At 39.8% G+C, this 27040-nt stretch overlaps 1 protein-coding gene across 1 annotated transcript in view; it reads left to right on the plus strand.

The window, feature by feature from the left end:
• Positions 1 to 27040, plus strand: part of Hmgcll1 (3-hydroxymethyl-3-methylglutaryl-CoA lyase like 1) — a 130584-nt gene that overhangs the window by 23025 nt on the left and 80519 nt on the right. The window lies entirely within an intron of this gene.

A 27040-nucleotide genomic window follows, 5' to 3' on the forward strand; every position in this document is an offset into this window, starting at 1 on the left:
CAGCCCTGCAGATATCTTGCCATGCTGGTCACGGATGTCAGAGCTGGATAGGACTGCTGACTGCTTCCCTGCCTGTACATCACTTTCTGGTACTCTAGAAGCTAGACCACAGGAAGGAGGCTTTCAGGTTAGATCCAACCCAAACCAGTTCTGTGTCCTAACCGTGCAGTGTCTTCAACAATAGGTGTTTGCCTTCAGTTTCCGAGACGTAACCAAGGGCAACAGCATTACTGTAGGATGCTTTGGGAGTCACTTGGACTAACCTGACCAACAACTTGAATGAAGGCTTCTTATTTCTGGTACTGGGCTTTTTGTTAGATAGTCTATTGATAGAGCATTGAGTATTGTTACTGTAGGTGACATTTAAAAAAGTATATTGTGCTGTGTAGTTTTATGTCAACTTTACACAATCTAAAGCCGTCTGGGCCCAGGGAAACCTCAATTAAGAAAATGCTCCTGTAAGACTGGGCTGGATGGAAGCCTGTGTGGGCACTTTCTTAATGATTGATGTGGGAGAGCCCAGCCTGCTGTGTGTGGGGCCACCTCTAGGCAGGTGGTCCTAAGTTCTATAAGAAAGCAGGCTGAGCCAGTCATAGGAAACAAGCCAGTAAGCAGCACCCCTCTACAGCTTCTGCATCAACTCCTGGCTCCAGGTTCCTACCCTGTTTGAATTCCTGTCCTGACTTCCTTCAGTGATGGGCTATAGTGCAGAAGTGTAAGCCAAACAAACCCTTTCTTACCTAAGTTGCTTTGGTCCTGGTCTTTTATCACAGCAACAGAAGCTCTAACTAAGACATATATCTACCCCCCTCATTCACTTATATGCATTGTGTATCATTTTGGGTAAATATAAAATAATGATTTCTTGAGGCATTAATCAAACAACTTTGGTGTTATTTGTTTCTTCTTCATACAGAAGGAGAAGGAGAGTTGTTGTTTTTTTTTTTTTTAATATATAAAGTGTGTGGGGCTAGAGAGTTGCTTCAGGCACTAAGAGTACTTGCTGTTCTTGCAAAAGACCCACTTCAATTTCTGGCACCTACATGCTTGCTCACAACTATCTGCAACCTTAGTTCCAGGGACTCTGATGTTCTTTTCTGACATCTCTGGGCTCATGCACACATATGATTCACACACACACACACACACGCACGCATGCACACACTCACACACACACCTCACACACATAATAAATAAGGCAATATATATTATATCTAGGTAGATGTAGCTTCTACGCATAATACTTAGATTTATCTTTCTAGTCTCTTTTCTCCTAAAAGAAAACAACTGAGAACAATCTTAAAACTTGCTCTGCTGTGTGTTTTCAACTTGATCTGAGGTTATACACTCTTTTGATTTTTGTGCAATAATGCTGTATTGTGTATATTCTAACACATTTTAACTCCCTCTTGCCAGTCCCAATTTGGAGGAGGCATATTTACTGGCCCCATCCATGTATCTTGCATCGAGACAGAAATCCCCTACCAAGTGTGGTTAAGTAGATCAAAATACCTGTATATTAAATATGTAATTTTTTCTGTGGCTGGACTGAGCTTTTTAATGACTTCAACTTTGTCTTATTTTTCTTTCTGTTATTTAGTAGAACTAAGTATTCAAGGCTTCATTAAGTGTTTATAGAAGCAAATAAGCTGTGTTTGATGGGTATAGCAGACTTCTGTGGCATAAATGATACTTTCTTTTCATTTACTTTCCTTTTATTTGGAAAAATATAAATTTAATTTTATGAAAGATATTGCTATTATTGTAGTGCTGTGATTTATTAAGTATACTTTAAGGTAGAATTTGTGTTTTCTCTTGTTAATTTTTCATATATTACCTATTTTTAAGTCTTAGTGCAACGGGTGTTCCAAAATTGGTTTCCTTTTCTCCATTTGTTGCTACTGTTGTGAAGATGGGGGAAATCAGGGTGTAGCCTTTCATTCTTTCTCAATAGTGGTATCTATATTGAGTTAATTGGTACGGTGGATAGTGTTTTCTCTCCCCCTTCCTTTTCCTTGTACCAGAAGAGAAACACTGAAGTATCTAAAGTGGTAGGTATCTTAAGAGTTGAGTATCTCTCTGTTGCTGAGGCTAAGCTGTAGTTTACAGACCAGGAGTCAGCGTTCGGGCTCAATATACCACTGATGGGGCACCCAGCAAATGGCACTGCGTGGCTGTGATTTTCTAAGAGGTACAGATGGCAGGAAACTTCAACTACATTATAAACCCCTTTAACACATGCTTCACTCTGAGAAATCAGTGTTCATAAAGTCTCTTTGTTGAACTTTATTAACAAGCAAGCAATGGGGTCTAGGAAGCTTGGCAAACGAGGCAGCTGGAAACCCCAGAGATTTGTCTGTCAGACATTGCTCCTTCTGGGGTTTCCTTCCAAATGTTTTTTGGATTTTTAAAGGAAGTAGAGTGGCTCTCTGCCACCGCCTTTCTCCATCTGTAACCCACGGGGTGTACAGAGTCTGGCATTCACTTTTAAAATTCTTCACTCAATGTGTATTCATTTCACTGTGAAATGGAAACTGATCATAGGTTAATGTCGAAGTCAAAATAGGAATCTTATTTTCATTAGACACAGTTTCTACTCTTTGAGAGTTTTGATTTAGGGGCCAAGGCTTTTCTGACTTTTAAAATGATATGGAGTGGCTCTAACCTCATTGTCCAGAAAGCTGTGGACTTGCTCAGACATTATAGTACAAGGCAATTTGGCTCTCCATTTGCCTAGGCTTTAGGGCTGTGTTTAAAAGTGTTTAAAAGACATTTCCAAGGACTGTGGAGAAACAGATGTGCTTATTCAGGACTTCACTCGTGAATGTCTGCTATCACTTAGCCCTCATTCCCTTATGGAATGATTTTAATATTTAATTTAATATCATTCTGCTGAATGTATGCTCTAGCAAATACGGAAAGGAAAACTTAAACTAAAGAAGATGGAATGTAAAGCTAGCATAAATGCTCATCTATGAAGAGCCAGGTCTCTCCAATCTGCTTGCTCTTTGAAACATTTGTACAGCTGTTGACCTTTAAATGGGAAAGATATAGTGATGATTTATTAAATTGAATGTCAATTGTCTTAATCGAAATGTATTACATATGGGAGTAGTATTATTTTAGCATGCTTGCTGTGGATTTGCAACTGATTTATTACATGTAACAGATCAAAGAGTGTGATAAAATGTTATATGCACTATGTATTAAGCATTAGTAACATGAGTTTTTGTAATTACATAACGATAATAATAAAAATAATAACTGCTCTATCAGATAATTGAGATAATTTCAGTGGCCTTTCTAAATATCATATATGATTTCTACAAAACATATTGTTATTCTCACTTCCAAGATGAATCAACAGGGGATCTGAGAGTTAATAAATCTCTTTCTGGGCCGTTAACCCGGAAGCACTGGGCTTCATCACTGCTTACGTCTGTCATATCCTGACAGTGTGACTTGACTACAAGGACCAGCACTGAGAAGTCTATGACCTTCTCGGTGACCTGTTGAGACCTTTCTGGGCCTCAGCTCTTGTGGAATAGGAATAAAAGTATCTAGTTATTATTTGAAGATTTTCTTTAAAAAAAAAACAATAACCAGGTTACAGATTATGTCGTCACTTTGAGGAAAGAAACCTCCATTGATTACAAATGCTTAGGATGACAGTGCTATTTATCTTCCATTATTAATCCACCTTGGGATTCGGTATTTCCAACCTGAGGTTGAAGAAGCATGGATAAATTCAATGCCCTGACCCCAGAAATGGCTTATTCTGCATATTAAGAGCTAGTAGACTTACAGGACAATTCTATTCTATACATCTTTCTTGAGTTCCTCAGTAGATAGCTAAAATTCAGGGCAAATCCAATTGACTCAGTCATTTTAAAAGCTGGAATATATATGAAATATATTATTATACTTATTCCTAATATTTAGCAAGACTTCATATACATATAACTTAAAATTTCTGGAGAAGTTCTGTTGGAAAAAAAATCTGTTTTCTTTAACCATTAAATCTTTGTTCTTCCACAGAGGTCCTCAGCCCGTGCGTGGGTCATGAAAATTGTGGCAGGAGTCAGGTGACCTTTTCAGATGTCCTGCATAGCAGATATATGTCATGATTTATAACTAGCAAAACTACCGTTATAAAGTAGTGAAGAGAATCATTTTCTGGTTGGGAGCCACCACAGCATGAGGACCTGTATTAAAAGGTCACAGCATTAGGGAGGTTGAGAACCTTCTAAGAGGTCATCCAAAGCAGAGTGCTTAGTGCAAAATCTCTATTGTGCAACTGATCAAATTAGGCAAATTTCAGCCACCTACAGGATGCAGAGGTAGGCATTACTGTGATATGTGAAAGTACAATTATAATTAATTTTCATTTACTTGTCGTTAGATATACAAAAACAACATGATGACTAATTTACATGATAAAAGATAATATCGGGGAATGAGAATGAGAAGGTGGTAACAGAATAGTTGTATTAAAGTCCAAATATTTCCCCTTAATGTCATGGCCTCAGTGTGTCTCCATCTGCAACCAAGAAGCAGGAGCCTCAAGCCAGGTGCATACTGACAAATACTTGAATCAGTGGACCATAGAATACAGGACCATGAGGCTTTATGTCCTTCTTGGCTCAGTGCATTCTGATGATTGCTTGAAGGGATGTGCACCGGGGAGACAGGACTTCCCACGCTGCAGAGGTTCTTGTCTCACCCTCCTCAGAGGAGTCTTTTGAAGCTCACCCAGGGCTCTGAGCAAACTAAACCTTGGGAGAGCTGGTACCTTCACACTTTCTTTGTCTAAGCCAGTGGCTCTCACTCTGCCTAATGCTACAACCCTTTACTACAGTTCCTCATGCTGAGGTGAGCCCTACCCACAAGTTGTTTTCACTGCTACTTCATATCTATATTTGTGCAGCTGTTATGGGAACCGTGATGTTAATATCTGACATGCGGGGCATCTGATATGTGACCCCTGTGAAAGGGTCGTTGGAAGGGATCGTGACCCACAGGCTGAGAACTGCTACTCTAAAAGCAAAAGCAGAAACTGAGCAACTCCTCAGCCTACAGGGCGTAGAGAATAAACACATAATCCAAATAGCTTACTTCATATGAGCTCCTGTTTGATTGGTTTTCATGAGGCCACAGATGGACCTTGCTGTCAGCATCTTTAGTTGCTCGAAGCAGAACAGCTAGAATTTCCTGCATGAAGCCTCACTGTGTAGTTGCAGACATGTCCCGTTAGGGAGAGTACGGAATGCGCACCATGAACAGTTGCTACACAATCAAAGTGTTATTCAAAAAACAAAACTGAGCTATGCTAAAAATAACTGCATTTTATTAAAATATGTAAAATTAATGTGATTTGTCATATGTGAAATGTGCAATTTTGGACTGTTGTGCAAGTTACAAAAATTGGAAGTTGGAAGACCAGAGCATGTCCGACATGGATGTGCTCTTTGTATTACAGCTGTGGCAGAGGATGATATCATTGAGTCTATAGAGCATGTCTTTTCTATTTTTCATTTGTGCTTTAACAGTATATATCAAAATTATTTTAGATAGTTAATTCACAAATTATTAGTTATCAACAGAAATCCTGACTACTAGTCAAAGGTTTTTATACTTTAATTGGTTTATTTTTTTTGCACGGCTAGACATTTATTCATATAATATGAACTTATTAGCATATTGTATATATGTGCATAGTCACTTTACTTATGGATTTCTGTAAGGATATATTTTCTAATGTTGAGAATTTAGGTCTTGGGACAATTGATTGCATTTGTGTATGTGACTGATACAATAAGAACTGAAATAGAACACTCAAAAGCAGGTGTGTAGGAGGTAGCACTGGCAGGCATCGCTTACCATCAGTCCTCTACAGTGCTGCTTCTTATCTGTTTCATTTATCTCATAGTTGATTACGTAATCTGTTTTGCTGGTCTTCAAAACATCATTTCAGTAAATTGTCAAACGGCTGTTTAAAGTTACTTGATTTGCTCTTAAGTGACATTGCACAGTAGGTCCCACTCTTACTATAATTAGACAAAACTTGTTTAAGCTGTGTATTGGTACCATAATTCCTTTTTTTCCAAAGAATTAAACAAAGACTCCCAAGAGAGCAGGATATATGGTGGTGTAGGCTGATCCCAAGAGCGTTCCTGGATAGTCAACCTCCCCAATCACCTCAAAGTATTTAACATTAGTAATGGTGTCTTTGTGTGTGTGTTTCAGTTATCTGCAATGTGTATTATGGTATACGTAATGCATATAATCAAATACACAACACATACCTCTATTTTAGTTTTAGTACCACTAAAATGCGATTACATCCTTGAAAGAAGTGTAGACAAATGATAAATAACCTGAATTTTCTAAAATTGCTAAAGAATATGGTGTTATTTTTTAGAGGGCACATGGCATATTCCAAGCAAAGAGAGAAAGAGAGTTGAGATTCATTCACACTGGAAAGTACAAATGAAACACTTAGTGGAAGAATTGGAAAGTGTTGCTCAAAGTATGATACAGCATTGAACAGTGGACCTTAACTTTTAATTCCTGCTACATTGTATTAATAATGTGATGTAATTTATGTTTAAGTTGACAGTGATGGATATTGCTTAGGCATAATCATACATTTTTTTTACAAAGTTGGCTTAAGCTATAATCCTGTGTCTCAAGTTGTGGTACTCTGATCAGCAGGGGCATCACTTCCTGTGAACTAATTAGAAATTCAAATTCAGGACACAGCCTGACCTAATGAATCATCCATCCTCTTTGGAACTGACCCTGGGAAGCTGGGTTAACAAGCTCTGCAGGGGATTTAGATGCATGCTAAAGTTTAAGAACCCTGATCTGAAAAGTCCATGACTAAAAGCCATTATGATCTACACAGGAAACAGCTGGGGACTTAGGGGTACAGGTTTGATTCAGTCTTATTTGTACAGGCCTTATTTTTCTTATTCCATAAAAGCAATCTTCATTTACTGAGATTATAAGTAAGTCCAAAGTTATAATTAATTTTTGTAAGATTTTTTAATTTGCTTATATTTATTGTTATTTATATCAATGTCTTCTAGTAATAAACAAGTTTGGTAAACTTTACAAAGTATGTGCTTAAAATAAGCAGTTCAATGGAATATTTTAGTTTATTTCTTCAGTTAAATCAACTGTATATACAAAGAATAAACTTAAGCTTTTGAGCAGTGTGATGATTGCGTAAGACACTGGCTTTCCAAAAGAAGGTTTAGTTCACTTAGCTGGGAGACATAAAAACTAATTAGTAATTGCAAATACATGTTTGCTAATTATTCCTTTGAGAGGAAGCTGAAATTTGCCACTATGGTTTATTTACTAGAAACTGAAAAGAATGTTAATTTATAGCCTAGGATGGCTGATAAAGTCTTCATCCGAGTTTAGAAGAATTATGCAAAATCTTTGGGCTGCTCCGATGCGTCGGTCTGCAGATGTTCGATGTTGTGTGAGGAAATCATGGTGTTAGCTATGAGGTTTCCTGGAAAGAAAGTGCTTAAAAGCTTCGGAGGGCTGGGATCAGAGTCTGCACAGCCAAACGAGCATGGCTGGAATGCTAGGTGAGGTCTACCGGGAGCCATTCCACGGCAGCGTCTGGAAGGAAACAATAAGAGACTGCGGGTTTAGCTTTCAGGCAAATGATTAAGAGGTGATTAAATGGAGGTGTTAGGATGTGAGGGCGGGAAGGAAGCACTGGTGGTGTGTGTGTGTGTGTGTGTGTGTGTGTGTGTATATGTAATATGGAATGGAGGGATTGTGGAAAAGACTTAGAATGAACTATAGATCACAGTGGAATTCATAAGATGGGAGTTGGACGTTTTTCAGAACAGCTTGTAGGAGGTATCACTTGAACGCAGACTCACGTAACACAGAACTCTGGGTATCCGCATTGTGGAACAGTAAAGAGCAGCGATGATGTGTAGTTATTCAGGGCCACTGGAGACCGTATTTAGAACTGGAAAGACATCCTCCTGTTACAGCTTTATAGTCTTCTCCAATTATATTGGCCCCGCTTTAAAGTCCTAACAAGGCTTCAGGCTTTGAAAACGGAGATCCAGAGCTTTGATCAAGTGAGTGGTTTGGGTTTAGCAGTAGCTTCGTACTAACTTGTTTTTGATGCAGCCGCGTTGCTTTCCATTACTTTGAGCAAACATTTCCCCTGGGAACAGTTGATCAGGCCTTCCTGTCCAGTCTCATTCATAAGTGGATGAACGAGCTAATTGGTGAATAAAGGGATGCATTTCTCTTTAGATTAGAGAAAGAGGAGATAACTGTTTTCCTCCAAAAGGTTGCCTGTATCTTTAAATGCAAAATCAAATTTGCCCTTGGAAATGGTTTTGTTCTTCATGGTAGACATCATAGGATCTTAGAAAAATGAGAACTTTTAAGTAGGGTATTAGCAACCTAGAGTTGGTGTCTTTGGCTGGAGGCTCTGCTGCTGGCAGTCACGTAGAATCTTTAAGCTTTGGAAGTCTCTACACTTTTGATTCTCAAGTTTCTTTAGCTGGTAAGTACAGCTTCTATAACCCCCAAGCCCGTATGTCAATAACCAGAGACATTCTTGCTCAGGTCTCTTGTGGAGGATCTGGTCATCCTGGGACCCAGGCTCCTCCTTGTGTCCCTACTGTCACTAGGTCTCTCCTGATTTGTTGAGTGCTTAAAAAAAAAAGAGAGAGAGAGAGAGAGAGAGAGAGAGAGAGAGAGAGAGAGAGAGAGAGAGAGGCCAGGGAAAAGAAACACCAACCTCCTACCATGGAGTTCAAGAACTAGCATGGTTGTGCCTCATTGCTTCCCATTTGAATAGTAGATCCCAGCTGTGATTATGGTAGGAGACTCTGGGCCAGCCAGGTACACAACAGCTTCCGTCATATAGTCATTGTGGCAAATCTCCAGGCAGTTCTTAATTTCCTATTTATTTATTTTTCTTTCATACAATATATCGGGACTGGCTTTTCCCTGCCCACCACTCTTCCTAGTTTCCACCCTCCTCCCCCAGATGCAGTGCTCCTCTGTTTTCCTTCAGAAAAGAGCAGTCCTCCCAGGGATTTCAACCCAACAGAGCATAACAACATGCAATAAGACTAGGCCCAAAACTTCATATCAAGGCTGGACTAAGCAACCCACCAGGAGGAAAAACGTCTCACGAGCAGGCAAAAGGGTCAGAGATAGCCCGACTCCCTCAGATTTCCCACAAAAATCCCAGCTAAATAACCATAACATATCTGCAGAGGACCTAGCATAAAGCCACATAGGATCTGGGATTGTTGCTTCAGTGTCTGTGAGCCCCTACGTGTCCTGCCTAGTTGATTATGTGGGCCGTGCTCTCCTGGTGTCCTCAACTGCTCTGGCTCCGACAGTCCTTCCTCTCCCTCTCCACAGCTGACCTACAACCTGTCCTGCCTGCAAGATGTGCCCGGGGCAACGGTGGCTCAGAGCTTGTGGGAGTGGCCAACCAATGACTTGGTCTAACCTGAGGCCCACACCAGGAGAGGAGGCCCATGCCTGGATGGCCAGAAACCAGAAGCAGGATGGGCAAGAGACCTACGGTAGAACCAAGCATGACTAGACAAAAGTGATGACCAGTGAAACTCTGGTGTACTCACAGGTTGGTGCCTGCCTTAGTCACCGTAAGGAGAGGCTTCCTCTGGAAACTGATGGGAGCAGATGCAGAGACCCACAGTTCTTTTTCCTGATACTAAGAAAATATAAAAAGAATTTTAACAGGCAGAGACAGAGTTAGTGGGATAGTTAAGTAGAGGGTTATATATGGAACATTTGTTGCACGAGCTTTTGAAGAACAAAGCTTTGTTTTGGTGCTTTAAAAATAATCTTATTTAATTCTACCTAAATGTTTTCCCACCCTTTAAACTAGTGTTCTCTCTCACTCGGGGTATTTGTTTCATTAATGGGTCTGAATGGTTAAAATATCAGGGGTTTCAGATGGTTAAAGTGTGATTAAGGTTAATTACACTGATAGTAAAAGGTCTAAAACTCCTCGCCAGCCTTCTGTTTGTTCCGGAGCTACCCTGTGGTAAAAATATCATCTCCATAACAAAGATTGCACATAGCTCCTTTGGACTGTGGCAGGATTGTTTTAAGCTTTTGTGGGATTTAGAAAGAGGAACAGCTTTGATGGCTTTGGTGGTGGTGGATCATAGAAGGATGGGAAGAAAACAAAAATTTAAAAAGACAAAAGGATATAATTAAGTGTGTCTTCTTTTGGATTGTAACCTTTATTAAATTTAGTGTGATTGATAGTAAAAAATAAAGGTACTTTGAGGGTAAAGGGGGATAAGCTGACGTGGACAGCCAGGTGTAGATGGGGAGTCACGTTCAAACAGCAGGCTACACAGGCACCTCTGAGTCAGTGCCCTTTCGACTTGCAGCTTGAATGTAATCCTATGTTAAATAAATTCGAATAGAAAAGGAAACCTTAGTTGGTAACCTGACACACACCGAAGTAATATAATCACTTGTCATTTCCCTGTGTGCAAGATTAGATATCCCCAGTGCCGCATAGCCAGCCCTGCTCGCGCCTCATGTACCGGCTGCTTTAGGCGTTGCTCAGATCCCGTAGATGTTCTCTTTAAGGAGTCTGCACCGCATCTGGCTTTCCTAGGTCCCTCCCCAGTCCTCACTGAGGTAGGAGTCCTTTGGACTCACCACAACCACAAACTACAAACCGTTTGTGTCCTCTTGTTAACTTGCTTAGGACAGAAGGTTGTGGAGCCAATTAGGCACAGTCTTCCCAACGGGCACCAGCTGTGCGCTCTGTACAGTCACCATAATTGATCGAGTAGCGGCCCTCCTTTCCCAGTGTGCGCAGAGCGTTTAAGCAGGGCTGGATCTAGATTTACGTGGAACGAATAAAAAAATACACATGCTATGATTTAAGAGCGATTTAAATGCAGTGGCCCCTGGACCACCCCTCATCAGCCTGTTTACATTCCCAGCATTAGAGACACCTCTGGGGTTCGAGATATGGCGTCTCGAAAATGAAATAGGCCACCTGGAAAGCAATGTATAATAAAGCCAGTAGCAACTTCACCAGCAGCACACAAAGTGCTATGGAAACGACACAAAGTTTAATTAGAACGAGGGCCAGGGAAAGGCCGCTGTTAGAAAGCCAAGCCGGGTGAGGAGTCGGCCAGTGAGAAACAGCCTAGAAGTCACTGAAGACCAAGAGGAGCCTGCTGCCAAGCTCTGCGAGGAGACACAGACGTGTTGCTGGGCAACCCGAAGCATGGTTGTTTTGCTGTGTTGCCCAGGGCTGGATATTACAGGCAGTGAGACAAACAAAGGTGCGCGGGTTCAGACAGACATCAGTGGGAAGTGGGTTAAACAGTGATATAATTTAAAGGTAGGCCAGGGAGAGAAGCACCTTTACAAACACATTTAGTATAAATTAGTGTCCGTAAGTGAGTTTTCAATTTTGAGACCCTGTAAATAGAACGGAGAGAACGAAATGTTGGCATCATTAGGGCGACTGAGTCTAACTTTATAAAGTGTGAGGCAGCTTCCTGTAGGAAAATATTTAGGACTGTTCTGGGGAAGGTAGGAAAAGCATTTAATGGAGATGTAAGTTTTAAATAAATTTAACAACTTACTTTTTCTTACATCGGGGACTGTTTCCCTCTCATAAATATTCTGACGTTGTATGCGTTTTACATTGTTAAACTTCTGGAGGAAGTCAGTATCTAATATACACATCTGCCGGGGAGAGCTTCAGAACCCGGGGTCTTACATGTAGGATTAAAACCTATGCTATTAGGGTCTAGTCTTGCCCCCGCAGGACTCTCATCTGTGCTACCATTGTCTCTCGTCTGGAATAGTCTATAGTGTCCTAATTTGTAGTCTTACTGTTTCTACCCAGCTCTTCTGTCAGTTCTCCGTAGCTTAGAGATACTGCAGCCAAATGCATCTCAGGCCACATTATTCCTCTAACCAGAGTCGCTGCCTGCTCCCCGTAGTTTTAGATTTGCACGGGAAAAAGAATTTTCTCTGGGAAAATAGTAAGACCCACAGGGTCCTGGAAACCTACAAGAAGAACTTTATGACAGGCAGATCTGGGTCCTGGGGGTCCTCCTCAAACTAAGGCACCAGCCAAGGAGAATATAGGCAGTAAGCTTCGAACCCCTACCAAGACCTAGCTGACGATCATGATATTCTCCATCGTTGAGTGGAGAGTGAGATCTGACTCTCACACGAACTCTGGTGCCCCTTTTCTGACCACGTCCCCTGGATGAGGAGGCCTGGCGATACTCAGAGGAAGGATAGCAAGTTACCAAGAAGAGACTTGATATTCTAAGAGCATATATAGGGGGAGGAGGTCTCCCTCAGTCACAGACATAGGGGAGGGGAGAAGGGGGGGAAGTGGGAGGGAGGGAAGAATGGGAGGAAACAGGGGAAGGGCTAACAATCGAGATGTAATATGAATAAATTAATAAAATAAAAAAAAGAAAAGAATTTTCTCCTGGGTCCTCTTGAAATCCGCAATCCTGATATTTTAAGGTATCCTTTCTACTACTTCTCGATGTAATCCTTGCCTTCTGGCTCTTCTCGGAACAGTTAGCACCTGGCCTCATTTCCCGCAGTCAGCTCAGGAACACTGCGCTGCCTCTTCTCCAATATAGCGGAGCTTGGCAGTCTCTTCCCCGTCACCCAGCTACTTTTGTTCTAACTGCAAGTCTGCCTCCCTGTGTAAAAGCTGCGATGTGGCTGCTGTCCCACCAGCTCCCCTCCCCTCGTGTGACTTCTTTTTTGCTGTGTATTGTAGTTATTGCAGGTTTAGTGCCATCTAGAAGTTAGGCAAAGAAAGAGCCGTCCTATGTGCCAAGGTGTACCAGATAAGTAAATGAAATGAATAATGCTCAAAGACACAGTTGATTCTGTTGACTGTGATAGCAACCAGCCCCTCCCCCTTCTCCCGCCAAGACACGCCCAACCTGTACTATAGCCTTAGGTACATCTGTCCCGGGAACGTGTGAATGGGGTCTGTGAATGTGACAGCATCTTATTGCAATGTCCAAAGACTGGCTACACTTATTAACTCTCTCTGATTCTGCTGAGTGGTAAGATTTTAGAGCTGTGAAATCGGGAATATTGATGTGTTATCACCAGTTCTATACTGTCAAGGCTCAACTACTTCACCTTGCTTAGCAGAACCTTCATGGCCAAAACAAGTATGTTTCTTTAGATATATGACTTCCTGTTTTTCAGCAAATAAATTTTTTAGGCTGGTCTCGTTTTGAAGCTTCAATCTCACATGTAGCTCTCACCCAAAGTGTTTTTGTTTTTGTTTTGTTTTTGTTTTTTTTTGGTAAGGCTCACCTTGAACCTATGACGTGCAAGAGTTGCCTTTTCCAGTGTGTAATGGATTTTTATTTTAAAATCCAAGTGACATCCTCTGTTATATAACTAAGTGTTAAACAATTGCACATCTGTGAATTATGGGTGGGACATACCAGTTTACTTTTTTTTTTTTTTAAATTTTTTTATTAATTTATTCTTGTTACATCTCAATGTTTATCCCATCCCTTGTATCCTCCCATTCCTCCCCTCCCCCCATTTTCCCATTATTCCCCTCCCCTATGACTGTTCCTGAGGGGGATTTCCTCCCCCTATATATTCTCATAGGGTATTAAGTCTCTTCTTGGCTACTTGCTGTCCTTCCTCTGAGTGCCACCAGGTCTCCCCCTACCCGTTTACTTTTTAATGTTTATTGAGGATCTTCTTTATGCCAGGCTCTGTTCTAAGGGGTAGATATGCACAGAACCAAATGTGCATATCTACGTGGGCTCCAGTCTAGGGAAAGACACAAATAACAAACAAGTCGTGCACATTTAACACACTAATTGGTGATTAGTGCAGGAAGCAATTGTCTTCTCCACATTGAGACATTTCCTCCTGGAGGCAGGGCTGACAAGGTACAGTGGTTGGTATTACCTGTCACTGTGATGAGATGTGCAATCACCTTGGAGATAAAAACCTCTGAGCATGTCTGTGGTGTATTTTCTAGGTTAAATTAACAGGCCAGGCTAGACAAAAAGGTGAAAGAGAGTTGAGCATTTGTTTCCTAACGATGGATGCTGCCTTTCTGCCCTGGCTTCTAGCCAAACTAGAGACTTCCTTCTTTCAGTTGATTTCGTTACTAGGCACAGGAAGCTCCTGAAAATTTTCAGTATTGTCAAGGACACTTTTTGTTCCTTGTGTAAATTGTAACAATGTCCCAGAGAGGAGATTCTCCAACTGGCAGGGCTGTCTGCAAGTTAACAGGAAGACTCCAGGGACACAGCTTTTGTGCATCACTGCCCTTCACAGGGAGTAGAAAGGCATTTCTTTGTTATATTTTATTTATTTTCATATTATTTTATGAAAAGATTTTAGGAATCAGGAAGTGAGCCACAGAGATATGGGGGAAGAGCAGTTCATCAGGGTGAAGTACAAATGGTCAAGTGACAGCGGAGGACTGTGTCCTGGAGCTGAGGTGAAGAGCAAGTGTCGGGACTAGAAAGATCACAGGGCACATCCAAAGCCGTGGCAAAGACCAGATTTTTCACCGAGGGAAGTTATAGAACGTGTTGAAGAGAGAAGTGAAGGGGTATGGTTTGAAACACCAGCAAGGCTGCTTGATACCTCAGAGCAGAATGGGCAAGAGTGGAAGCTAAATATGCCTTGTCTTCTTGTAATAATACAGGTAGGAAATCATTTCCAAGAAAACAGAACCCTGATTTACACATAAACCATGCATAGCTTGTCAGTGAGACAAGGACTCGGTCAATGATGAGTCCACGTCCACTCTGATGGCTTAAAAAAATGTATTTGCTAAGATGTCATTTCCAAGAAAACAGAACCCTGATTTACACATAAACCATGCATAGCTTGTCAGCGAGAGAAAGACTCGGTCAATGGTGAATCCACATGTCCACTCTGACGGTTTAAAAAAATGTGTTCACTAAGATGGGGTAAGCTTTAGGGGAAACGAATATAGAGGGAGGACCCAAGATTCAGTTTCTGACTGAAAACTTTAGGCCTGAGCAAATGCACTTGCTGATGAGGCTTGCCCCTGAAGGGGCCACATGTATGGATGGGTATTTAAAAATCACCCGAGCTTTCTTTCTACTGTTTGTCTGCTTGCAGTGTATTTTATGGCTCTTAAAATATGAGAATTCCATGTGACGTGACTTCTGAACATTCTAATAGATTTTTGAGGTGAACAAAGTTTTCTGTGACATCACCCACAGCGCAGTTGGAAGACGTGTCTCACCCCAATATTGATGACATACTGAGCAACCGGGTTGCATGAAGGTTTATGAAGTCCCTTTTCTAAAATCTCCTTCTCATAAGAGAGGCTCTGGCTTTTAAAAGCTGCCAAGAGTTTGTATTGGAGAGCTATGCCGGTGAGCAAAGCGCTTGCTGCATAAGGTTGAGGATCTGAGTTTGAACCCCTGGGAACAACGTAACCGTGGGCATGATAATGCATGCATCTGCAATCCCCATGTCAAGATGGCAGGATGTCAGATGGAGACAGAGGCTCCTGGGCCAGCCAGCTCTGAAGTACACAGTAGCAGACAACAAAACAAAACTGTTTTGCATAAGGTGGGAGGTGATGACACCCAAGACTGTCCTCTGACCTCCGTGGCATGTTGTGGCAACTGTGGCATCTGCGCTCACACAGAAGCACACACATACACAAAGTGGCAACAACAAACAACAGCAACGAACCTCTTACATCTGTACTTAAAGCCGGCCTTTAAAGCTGAAAGAAAGATCTGTGGTGTGAAAGAGAAGCTAGCTCCGGTATTATTGTATTATTGAGTGTTTATAGAGCTTTTAAGAGGTACTCTTGCCTCTGAGTGTTCAGTGCCAGTCACAGTTGTTAATGTGTTTAATTTGCCTTTTAAATTAGCATTTTTCCACAATCCATTTCCAGCAAGTCCCCATTCATATATAGCACTATGCAGCCAGGCTTTGAACCCGAGCTCTCATTTTCCCTCATGCTGAGGTGAGTACCCCTCTGTGGCTGCTCAGAGGTTCAGCCTGAGGCTGGCACTGCCCCGTGTAACAGGATGGGTGGAGTTGATGGGGTCAGCACTGAGGGCTAAAGTGTTGGCAACCGGCAGATGGGATAATATCTCCAAAGGTTTTGAGCTGTTTACCGAAAGATCTTGAATAATTTCTGTCACTTATTTTGACTGTGGTTAAGAACTCTATTTAAGGTAATCTACCTTCACCATCAATGATTTATCTTGTTAAAATGTTTAAATCAATAAGTGTGTCTTACAATGGACAATGAAGTCATTTATGCTAACCTTTCTGTAAAAAGAATAAAATTTAAAACATCCCATCTTTGAGTTATTTTTGTTGAGAGCAAGCAACAACCTACATGGTGCGTTAACTCTTCAGTAGGCACCATAGCCTCAATAAATCTTTGCAGCAAAGTTTGGGCCGGTTGCCAATATCACTCCTCTTGATTTTGTTTTTTTCCTGTGGTACAGGCTGGGATTGAACACAGGGTCCTGTTCATGGTGAGCGTAGGGCTCTAATGCTGAGGTAACATTCCTGACACCCCCGCCCCTCCACTTTTCTTCTTAAGTTTTGAAGCAGGGTTTTGTTAATTTGCCCCCTTTGGCCTCAAAACTTGAACTCTTCCTGCCTCACTCTACTGAATATTATTATTCTCGTTTTAAGCAGAAGATGGGAGAGGAGAAGGGTTAAAGGTCTGTTGTCAGCATTTGCACACCAGCTCCTTGTGTGCAAGGGTGTTTGTATATAGCTTTTCATGACTACAGTGTATAACCAAGTATAATATTATTTTCGAGACGTTTCTAGGGTTTGCTTCAGTTATTGGAATCAGATGCTAGGATGGCTAATACTCTATTTTAGACATGTTTCAATATGGTTATTCCTTTAACATTACTTCCGTATCCAACATAGTTTTCTTTGGCCAAGTTGTGGCACAAGGTTTTGTATTCACCAGATGTGTAATCAGTCTTAAGAGAATTGATTTGTGGGGTGGCGATGGTTCCAGCGTGTTTCCTTTCTGCTCTGGTTTATTTTGTCTACCCAGGATTTTAGGGGAGCTTCCATATGAATCTCAGGATGTTATTTTTTTATTTCTGTGAAGAAAGTCATAGGAATTTTGATAAAGAGAGCATTAAATGGCTTTTGAATGAATGGTCATTTTCATAACATCAACTCTACCAGTTCATGAGCATGACGGGTCTGTGTTCCGAGTACTTCCATTCAGAGATTTAAATTTTTGATTGTAGATGCCCTTCACATCCTTAATTGGGTTTATTCCGAGCTTTTTTTTCAGTCACTGTGTGAATCAGTTGTTTCCATGACCTCTTTCTCAGTATATTTATTATTTGCTGGTCTCACTGGCAAATGGTAGCATTCTGTCAACACTTTACTTCATACACAGCGGTCTTCTGTAACAAGCTCCCAACCCTTTAATGGATCCTGAGGTATAAAGCACCGCTTTGTTATTTTCTTAGCATACTTAAGCATTTCTGAGATCCTAAAAATGAGCACACATCTTACCTCAGCCACCAGAAAGAAACAATACACACAAGTGTTTTGTTGGGATTCAGTAAAGTCTGAAACACTTCTCAGTTTAAACAGATCATGTAGGTGGCTGAATAGTTTAATTATACATAAAAAAAAACTGTTATAAAACTAGAAGGTCAGTGCACATCTTTGATTTGGTTATACAAAAAAAAAGTAGTGTAATGGTAGCACGATGAACACGATTTTGTCAAAAGAACACCAAATTACATCACAAGGTGAATAATTCAGTCAGTTGGATTATTTTGTGTTTGAAATTACAAAGGCAATTTTAATGGTTTCCAAAATAACGTTGGAAGTGACATCAGTAGGGTGGCAGAGCATCGGGTCAGAAAGGCGTTATTCACCATGATAGTTAGGAAAGAAAAAAAATTCATACTTAAGATATTGCTAGTAAAATTTTCCTTCTGGGTTTTAATTAGCATAGCATATCATTTATGTCTTAGTACATAATAACTTGATAATAATGATGAATGGTCTAGAGATCATGTTGTCTAGTTTCCTATAGTTTTATTATCAAGTCACCATGAGTACAAGAATAATTTTTCATTGAAACTAAGTAATATGCAATTTAAAGAAGCAGAATTACACACACACAACCTCAGCTCTACAAATGCATTGACATTCTTTCTTTATGAAATTTTCAAATTTATTTTAATGCTTTGTGAGATGTTTTATTAAATGTTTGCAGTAAAATTGCTGTTTTTTGCTTCTTATATCTAATCAATTAATTTCTATTTTCTGCCTGCTATTTTGCAAGGTTCTTGTTTTTGGAAGTGTTCATAATATTGTATGTTCATATATCTTCTATTATCTCTCATAATTGACTTATCCATGGTAGCAATGATGAAATGAATAGGAATACTTATTGTTCAGGTCATATTTAAAAAATATTATTTTGTGTGTCTGTTCATGTGTGTGTGTGTGTATGTTTGTGCAAATGGATACCACTGCTTGCATACAGAGTACAGATTGTGGAGTTGGCACTTTTTCTATGTGAATTTCAGGAAATAAACTCAGGTCCTCAGACTTTGTGGCAAGCTCTGTTAGCTGCAGAGCCATATGGTGGCCCTTGAGTTTTGCTTATTTATTTATTTTTTTACTTTTATTACTTTTTGAGTTTTGCTTTTTTAAATTAATAAATAATATTAGATGATTTTAAAGTTTGCATTTTGTGGTCTATAATCTGCTGTATGTGAAGGTGACCATTATTTAATGCTTTTATGCTTTTCTGTAACTATACAAATAGAGAAAAGTCCACATTTTAGACCTTTTAAAAATTGAGGCATTTAAACTGTAGCTAAAAGCTGTTGGGAAACAGCTCACTGTGCATGCCCGTTTTTTCAATTTGTCTACAAATTGGTAGAGATAGATACCCTCCTTAATGTTCTGATTTAACAAATCAAGAAATATTGCCCATGGAAGTTTAGGTGCCTTAATAGCATGTTATTTCTAAGGTACAGATACATTTTAATTAGATTGCCAGAGATTGGCTTCAAACCAGCCTCGGTACATGGATACTCTGAAGTAAAGCTTTTCAAACATTAGCTCTTTAAAGCAGCCCCTCTTTCTATGAAGGCGTCCAGGAAAAGAGTTGTCTTTGGATCATTCTGGAGGATGAGGATAACAGTACAGTGCTGCCAATGATAGTAGTTTACAAATTTCTGATTTTGTAGGGCTAAATGAGAAATTAATATTCAATAACAAAAAGATAGAATGTGTATTGTTTAACATTACCTTAAAATGCGCCATGCACATAATTCAGATGAGGTGAAAAGAAAAGGAGAAATTTTTTCAAAGTTGATCTCTAATGTTCCATTAAGAGGTCTAATTTAATTTCAAAAGAAAAATCTGTGTTTCAGGTCCAGATTTCTCACGTGTATATGGTGATGACATTCGGTTTGGCTATTAGAGTTGTTCTCTTTAGGAATGCATCCTGTGAAACTGGATATTTCACTATCTGTAAAGAATTTACCTGGACAAAGATTTCTCAAATTCGACTCCATTGGGGTTGGTACTAGAAGACAGGTGGGCAGCAAGGTGAGGGTTAGTGGGGGATAATCTGGAGGTGTGAGAATATGACCAAATACATTGTCTGAAATGCTCAAAGAATTGATAAAATATGTTTTTAGAAGGAATGGAATGAGTGGGACATATAGAAATATGCTTAGAAATGTCTAGAGTGGATAGTGTTTAGAAGAGAAAATACCCATTCTTACATGGCAGATAAGAGTCTTATCTATTGCTTTGTAGGGAATCAAATGAAGCTATAAATTATTGCTGATAGAGAGCGTACATGCTGTTCACAGAGTCACACGCACACTAAAGACTCAGTATGTGACTTCTATTTAGTTTTATCTGTAAATGAATACATGACTCAAGCAGATCACCCATGTCCTAAACAAAAGAATGGTTCATTTCAGTTTTCCCAAAACTGAATGCTTGATATATTTAATCACATTTAAAAGGAGCCAGGGATATTATCACATTAAACTTAGGTCATCCAGTTCTTTCCAGTTCTGCTTAATTAACAGTAGAGCTTCATAGGTGAAAAGAAGACAGGACATTTCCTTGGAAAACTAAAGCAACATGAAAACCTAACATAGTAATTCCTTTCTTGTTTCTTTATGAAAGTGTACCACTGGGACTCTGCTCCAAATGTGGGCATGGGCAGGCTCTCGGCATGCTCCAGAGCTCCAGGGCGATGAAAATACATTTCAGACTATAGGTTCTCTTAAGGACACTATTGCTCTCTTCTGCAAAGCAATTTTGTTATTATTTAACTTTTTATTGGTTATTTGTGAAATTCACATCATGCACCCCAGTCTCACTCATCTCTCCCCATCCCTTCATACCTGCCTTCTGACCTTGTAACCTCCCCTGAAACATAAAAGATAAATCTTTGTGTGGAAGCTGCAGTGTGTCACAGTGTGTCCCACAGTATAATGTTCTGTCCACACTTCTTTGTTACAAATGTTCATTGCAATGGGTCATTGGACTGGTTCAAGGCCTCTGGTTTCTGCCACACCATCAATACTGGGTCCTCACTGCGACTCTTCTCAGATATCCTGTTGTTGGCCTGTGTCATGGAGCTCCTGAAGCTTTGGATCTGTAGAACCAGCCCCTACACACATCCCAGCAGTTCACTGACGAGGTAGATGTTAGCTGAACTCCTCGTAATTTTCAAAAAGCTCAATCCTTTGTAACTTATTAATCACTCATTGGCTCTCACATGTTCCATGTGTAAGAGAAATACACTCCAGCCCTGACCCCAGCACAGCATGCAGAGCCTTGTGCCATCTGCTCTGGTTATAGTCAGGAAGTTTTGTTTGTATGGTTCATTCCATCTCCCCAACAAGTATAAAAATGTTGGTTAATGTGTTGGCTAAATGAAAGGCCGATTTTACTTTCCCAGATTTTAGGAATAACTTAATTCACCAACACTTTCAGTTTAAAAAAAAATAGATCAATTGTTAATGTGTCAATTCTGGACAGATGGGCAAAGAAGGGCTTGCAGATATATTTTAAAATAGAACTTTATAAAGTTCTATTGAACTATATAAATGAAATTATTATACTTCTATCTGAAAAGTTCCGAAGTAGATAGTAAGTAGAATGACAGATAATAAAGAATATTGTTGAGTAATTTAACATATTGTTGGTATTAGTAAACACTGGGAAATAATTTTACCTGAGTCTTACATATTAACATGTTTAGGAAATAAGGTCTTTCTTAGGCTGATCATTTCAACAATGTTGGTCTAGCCAATGGTATTGGAACATGTGGGTATTTCTCACTGCACATCATGGAACATTGAGATTCTCCAAGTGAGGTTCCGAGAAGGCAACCCACTTCCTGTGCAGACATACTTTTGTGGTCCCCATTGTCTCATTCATCTTTCAGCTTTAATATATATTCCTTGAATATGTGTGATATAAAAGCCTTCTATTGACCATCTTTAGTCTTGTCCTAGCAATCTACTTATGTATTGACTTCCTAGGAGTTTTATTAATATGCAGATACAACCTTTTAGCATAACTGGTGTAAGTGTACGTGTATATGGAATTCAAGGATTTAAATTAATGTTATTCATTATCACTTCAAGAGCTTACTGGTCCTTAGATGACCCATCACATGTTATGTTTTACCTTCTTTATTACTGTTTCTGTCCGACTTGTCTATTTATAACTGCTTATCTTTTAACACACTTTATGGCCCGAGGACTGTGTGCAATGAGGTTATGTTGAAGCTATTGGGGAATTGCTTCTGTCTTTGGCTTAATTAAAGTTGGCTAGAAAGACTAAATAGTGGGATTAGATTTAAGAAGAAAGTAAAGGCACATCAAATAAGAAGATGCTCTGATTTAACTGAAATGTCATTATTTTTTGTTTGTTTTCTTCATATACTGGTGAATGATAACAACCAAAACGCACTGATGTAAAGGAAAATACCCAGCTCTTTAATTGTACATGATATATAATTTTCACCTTCAAAACATGGTGCTCTTTCTTTGGGTAAACAGTCTCCTTTAATAAACAGTACTCGTTGTCCATGTATGCTGGAAGATAATTCATGATGAGAATGCAGTGGAAACAATGAAAATGTGATCACATTTACGATCGCCTGGTTTTGATTTTGTTCTGGTCTCATTTCTGCCATTTAAGGATGAAAGTTAATAAAAAAAAAAAAAAAAAAAAAAAAAAAAAAAACAAAAAAAAAAAAAAAAAAAAAAGAAGGGAGTGCCTCTCCTTACTCCATCTGCTCATGCCATACCTCTTACTTCTTGGTCAAATTATAACTACTCCATCATTAGACACGATTTCACTATTGTTATCCAGAACTAAACCCAAAGCTGAGGAGCCTGTGGTCTCCTCTCAGCCTCCACCCTCCCAAGTTAATCTCACACCTCACAACTGGAGGAGAAGAGGCAGAAACAAGAATTCTTTTTCTTTTCTTTTTTGTTAAAGAATGGTAGTTTGACAGAAATTGTCAAAGACAGTCTGTTAGAATTTTATCAGGGATTATCTGGGTGCTTTCGGGAAATTAGCACAAGATGCTAATCAAGACCGTCACAGCTTTGGATGCCAAATGAGCCAGTGAGCTTCTTCCTTGTTACACACACACACACACACACACACACACACACACACACACACACACACACACACGGGCTTACATTAAAATCAGTCACTTCAACAGGGATAGAGAAATAGCTCTACTGGTTCTATAATGGCATTTGTATCTTGAGGTATCCAAAGCTGTCTAATTGAATATTAAAGCCTGATGCCACTGTAAACCTAGGCAAGAACCACTGTCTGGAGAGGTCATAGACTCTAGAGGAGAACCCACCACTCCCCAAATCACTATGATTTCTAACTACATTCTTAGTTCTTAGACTCATATCCATAGGTAGTGCAGCTCTCATGCCTCAAAAGAGATGCTTCTTTTTTCAGAAGGCATAAACTATACAGAACACCTATAGCACAACCTATCACCCTACAGTTTAGATGATGTCATGGAAGAAGGAGCATAAAAACGTTACAAGGTTTATTTCCAGTACTTTGAAAGTGCTATTGCAGGCTGTTTAGGATAAAGAAGTTATACAAGTTAATTGTTAGTTGATCAAACCATGTTCATATCAATTACTAGTCTATTTTATCAGAAGAATGTACATCTTAGGTGCAACAGATAGATATGCTTCTATAGAAAGATAGAATAAAATAGATAATGTCTTCCAATACTTCAGAGACATACAGAATATGCCATTTAAAAATGTTTTTATTATTTTAAGGATTCATTGACAATGAGACAGGTTAACTCCTGGCAACATCCAGCCTACCTCAAAGAGGATGATGAGTACCAAAGAACTTCCTTATGAAGATGGCTTCAAATATGGTAAACAAGCCACTGCATAGGGTGTCCTCATTTCTACCACAGATAGAATTCTGCCTAAAAAAGGGCAAGGTTGGATACAGAGTCCACAGCCAAACTCCGCCAAGACAGGGTAAGCAAGTCCTCAATAGTTCCTGTCTGTCAGATGTATTGAGCCAGAAGGCTGAAGGTGATGCTTCAACATTATAGAGAGTTTTGGGTGACTGCTCAGGTAGCAAACTGTCTCTGTCATCTTCTCATTTGGGAAGCTGCTAACCTACACCCCTATATACTCAGGTAATTAATTTTATTCCTTCTTAAGCTCTGATGGGGTTGTAGACAAGATAGTGTAGTTTTACAATTAAGGTTAGTTGTTTAGGGCTTAAGATGTTTTTAGGTCTAGGTAGATGTTTCAAGTTGATAATGATGACATTGAGAATTGTAGACACACCAAGATAGGAAAGATGTTTCCTTCAAGGCTGCCCAATACAAATAGCGAAAACACTAAGAATGCAACATTTATATAATCCCTGATTGTTTCATGGCTTTTCTTGCTGTAGGTAGGTTATTGTATATATGTGTAATAGTATAAATGTATATGTAAAAAATTAAAAAAATATTTAAAAATTATTAGAGGCTGAGGATTAGATGACTACTATGATATGCTGTGTTCTGGACATGACAAGGATGTTGCATACATAAAGTCTCAACAAGATGGTCATCTGTACAAGACCTACAGTAACTACACCAGCCAACAGGCCAACATGGATGGAACAGAATTTCGCAAGGCTGAACCCCTATTTAAAGACCTACATAGGCAATCAACAGATGCCGGAGGAGAAGCAGTTTTCCTCATGGATGAGCAACCAATTCTGCATGGTCAGCTATAGATATTTGTACATGTGGGCAACACTAGTTAAATTCACATCTATGCACATTTACTAGCTATGTGTGTATAACAACAGTAGTTACAACAGAAGGGGTCACAATTCAAGAGGAAGTGGGAGGGGTAGAAGGATTAGGACAGAAAGGAAAGGGTGGAAATTATCTAACTACAGAATACACATATATGAAATTCTCAAACAATTCCCCCCAAATTAAGAAACAGCCAACTCTCCCATAAATATGTGTTATCCCAATGACAGAATCAGCTGTATAAATTGGTTAACTTGAGTGCACTGTATTTGACGAAAACAAAACACTTGGGAACGCAGTTGATTTTACCTACTTATTTGAAGACATGATGACGAGTTATCCACATCCAGGTCAGAAATAGTGAGTTATGAGGCTTGTGCAGTATGGAAGGTGTAGCTCACATATCATTTAAACTTTATATACAAATTAGAAAGTCTACTTTTCTTATTTATTTTTATTTGTTTTAATTTTTTTCTTATTTTTTAATTCGTTCACTTTACATTCTGATTATATCCTCCTCCCTCATCTCTTCCTGGTCCCATGTTCCCTCACACACTCTCCTAGTCCTCAGAAAGGGGTAGCCCTCCTCCTCTACTATCTGATCTCAGCCTACCAAATCTCATCTGAGCATCCTGCATCCTCTTCCTTTGTGGCCTGGCAAGGCTGCCCTGCCAGGAAGAAGTGATCAGTAAGGGGGCACTGGAATCCATGTCAGAGGTAGCCCCTACTCCCCATAATATGGGACCCAAAAGGAGACTGAACTGCATATCGACTACATCTGAACAGGGGGTCTAGGTCCTCAGGATGCATGGGCCTTGGTTGGTGCATCAGTCTCTGCATCACAACCCAGTCCCCTGCCCAGATTTTTTGGTTCCGTTGGTCTCCTTGTGGAGCTAATGCCCCTCCAGGTCCTTCTATCCTTCAACTCTTCCATAAGACTCCCTGTGCTCTACACCAAAGTTTGACTGTGAGTCTTAGCATCTGCTTCAATAACCCCATGGGTGGAGTCTTTCAGAGGACCTCTATGGTAGGCTGCTGTCCTGCTCCTTCTCTTCAACTGCTTCCCTGTCTATTCTGTTTGCCCTTCTGAATGAGAAGTAAGCATCCTCTCTTAGAGTCCTCCTTATTATTTAGCTGTTTAGGTCTGTGTATTGTAGTGTGGTTATCCTGTACTATGTGGCTAATATCTACTTATAAGTGAGTATATACCGTGAGTGTCTTTCTGGGTCGGGGTTACCTCTCTCAGGATGATCATTTCTAGTTCCACCCATTTGCCTGCAAATTTCAAGGTTTCCTTGTTTTTAATAGCTGAGTAGTATTCCATTGTGTAAATGTACCATAGTTTCTTTATCCATTCTTTGTTTGAGGGATAAATAGGTTGTTTCTAGGTTCTGGCTATTACGAATAAAGCTGCTATGAACATGTCCGTATCATATGGTAGAGCATCTTTAGGGTATATGCCCAGGAGGGGTCAAGCTGGGTCTTGAGGTAGAACTATTTCTAGTTTTCTGAGAAAATAACAGATTGGTTTCCAAAGTGGTTGTACAAGTTTGCACTCCCACCAGCAATGGAGGAGTGTTTGCCTTTCTCCAAGTCCTCGCCAGCATGTGCTGTCACTTGAGTTTTTGATCTTAGCTATTCTGATGGGTATAAGGTAGAATCTCAGAGCTGTTTTGACTTCCATTTCCCTGATGACTAGGGACATTGAGCATTTAAGGGTGTCTAAGCCATTCAGTATTTCTCTGTTGAGAATTCTGTTTAGATCTGTGCACCATTTTTAAATTGAATATTAGTTTGGTGGTGTTTAATATCATGATTTCTTTATATATTTCGGAGACTAGCCTTCTGTCAGATGTAGGGTGAGTGAGGATCTTTCCCTGGTCTGTAGGCTGTCATTTAGTTCTGTTGGCAGTGCCCTTGTCTTACAGAAGCTTCTCATTCTCATGAGGTTGCATCTATTAATTGTTGACCTTAGAGCCTGAGCTGTTGGTGTTCTGTTCAGGAAGTTGCCTCCTGTGCCAATGAGTTCAAGGCTTTTCCCCATTTTCTCTTCTAACAGCTTTAGTGTCTGGTTTATGTTGAGGCCTTTAAGCCACTTGGACTTTAGTCTTGTGCAGGGTGATAAATATGGATCTACTTGCATTTTTCTACATGTATACATCCAGTTATACCAGCACCATTTGTTGAAGTTGCTTCTTTGTAAAAAAATGTCAAGCGTCCATAGGTGTGTGTGTGTGTGTGTGTGTGTGTGTGTGTGTGTGTGTGTGTGTGTGTGTGTGTATGTGTGTGTGTGTTTATTTCTGGGTCTCTGATTCAATTCCATTGATCCACTTCTCTGTTTCTATGCCAGTACCATGAAGTTTTTATTACTGTTGCTCTACAGTACAGCTTGAGATGAGGGATGGAGATTCCTCCAGAAATCTTTTATTATATAGGATTGTCTTAGCTATTCAGATTTTTCTATATGAAGTTGATAATTGATCTTTCAATGTCTATAAAGAATTGTTTTGGCATTTGATGGGAATTGCATTGAATCTGTAGATTGCTTTTGGTAAGGCAGCCATTTTTTACTGTTACTCTGACTGATCCATGAGTGTGGGAGATCTTTCCATCTTCTGATATGGTCTTCAATTTCTTTCT

Source organism: Acomys russatus, chromosome 32 (assembly GCF_903995435.1).
Source record: "Acomys russatus chromosome 32, mAcoRus1.1, whole genome shotgun sequence".
Classification (NCBI taxonomy): Eukaryota; Metazoa; Chordata; class Mammalia; order Rodentia; family Muridae; genus Acomys; species Acomys russatus.